Here is a 2,029-nt window from a genome sequence, read left to right as displayed (position 1 = left end):
TATTAAAGGTATTTATTGTTCTACATTTTTAAGGAAAGTCTGCAATGTTTTGAGAGGTTCTTCTTACCATTTGCTCGTCTTTATTGGGTGTATTTGGGTCAGGCATATTAGCAGCCTCCTCCACTCTTTCCTCTTTGTCTACTATCATTTTTATCTTCTTTTTCCTCAAATTCATCTTTGATCTGTTCTCCAGGCTAGTGTGCTCTCTTTTTATTGCTTCTCTCTGATTTTTTTTTTTTTAATTGGAGGTCTGACCTTTAATATCTGCACTGCCCCACCTCTTCTAAATGTTTCCTTCCTTCAAATGCGGTCTTGGTAAGTTACTCAGAACTTTTTGATAAAAACAGTACCTTTGAACACGGTTGCCTGCCCAGCTCTCTTTGTAATGCAGACAGTGATATCTGAAGTGACAGATTTGCTGGCATGTGATCCAGGAATCATTAGCTGCCACTCTCAAATCTTCTAATTGCACCACTTCAGTTTGGGTCATTATGATCTTCCAAGGCGCTTCTCCAGAGTGGCTGGCATCCTGTTCCTGTAAGCAGCAATTCTATCCCTACACCAAGTCACAAGCTATAATGCACCCCAAGGTTTAGTTTGTTCAACTTTGGAATGATAAAAAAATTTGCTCATGGGCGGTGCCTGTGGCTCAAGCGGCTAAGGCGCCAGCCACATACACCTGAGCTGGAGGGTTCGAATCCAGCCCAGGCCTGCCAAACAACAATGACGGCTGCAACCAAAAAATAGCCGGGGGCGTTGTGGTGGGTGCCTGTAGTCCCAGCTACTTGGGAGGCTGAGGCAAGAGAATCGCCTAAATCTAAGAGCTGGAGGTTGGTGTGAGTTGTGATGCCACGGCACTCTACCAAGGGTGACAAAGTGAGACTCTGTCTCTAAAAAAGAAAACAAAAAACAAAAAAAAAACTTACTCATAGCCCAGATGAATGGCCATTAGGGTTATACCTACTATATGCTGGTATTAGATTCCTCATTTTTAAAGTGGGAAAATAAGACCTCAAAATATAATGGAGAGGCTAAATAAAAATATGCATAAAGATAATGATGCAGGAACAGTTAATAATAGATATCTAACAAATTGTAGTTGTTGCTACTATTAAAAATTACCTTGAGGATAATGTTAATAGCACTAATTTATCTTAATTGTTCAAGTAGGATCTGTATTTTAACTTTTTTCATCTTTCTGATTTCACCTATGTATTCACCAAAATGAAAACCAGGAAGAATATGTATCAAATTTACCTCTGGATTGTTTCCATTTTATTTAACAAACATAAATATTAGCCTATGACATACATTGTTCTAAATAAACTTTAAAGATTAAGTCATTGAATCCTTACAGCTTAACAGATGAGTACGGTTATTTATCCCTACTGAGATTTTAGAAAAGTAAAATCTTACTCAAGATCACAGAACCAGCCACTCTTAAGGAACATCTGAAGCAGATTGGCTGTATCCAACAGAGGGCCACTATAGCACTGCTTAAAAATAAATTTCTTAATAAAATCCCAGAATCAACTCCCAGTTATCTATTTCAGAATGAGTTAAACCAATGCAATTAGGTTTCAAAACCATTTAGTCTTCCTTCAGAACCTGTGCTGTTAACTAAAATATTTGCTGTTTGCAGACTGATTGATCGTATTTATTTATCAATATATAGTTTTAATAAAACTGGCTCTTGGCACCAAACCTATAACGTGCGCTGGTTAGCATTTCCGTTCTTACTTAAAATGAGGAAGAGTGATTATCCGAACATAACTCCAACTAAATACTTTTGATTGCCTATTTACTTTCTCCAGAACAATAAGGAAGCCATCCCCAAATATGTTAATCATCAACAGTACTGGTTGTTTAATCCTAGGAAATAATCTCGTAGAAAGTTTCAGTGATAATATAAAATGCAGAGTTGTTTCTACTAAAATAAATTATTCCATTTAGTTAATTGCTATCATTTGCTTTGTTGATGCTCAACTATCCTGACATCTAATGAGTACTGCACGTTTCTGGCAAGCAG

The sequence above is a fragment of the Nycticebus coucang genome, chromosome 24 (assembly GCF_027406575.1).
Source record: "Nycticebus coucang isolate mNycCou1 chromosome 24, mNycCou1.pri, whole genome shotgun sequence".
Taxonomy (NCBI): Eukaryota; Metazoa; Chordata; class Mammalia; order Primates; family Lorisidae; genus Nycticebus; species Nycticebus coucang.
Note: the sequence above shows the minus strand (reverse complement) of the source record.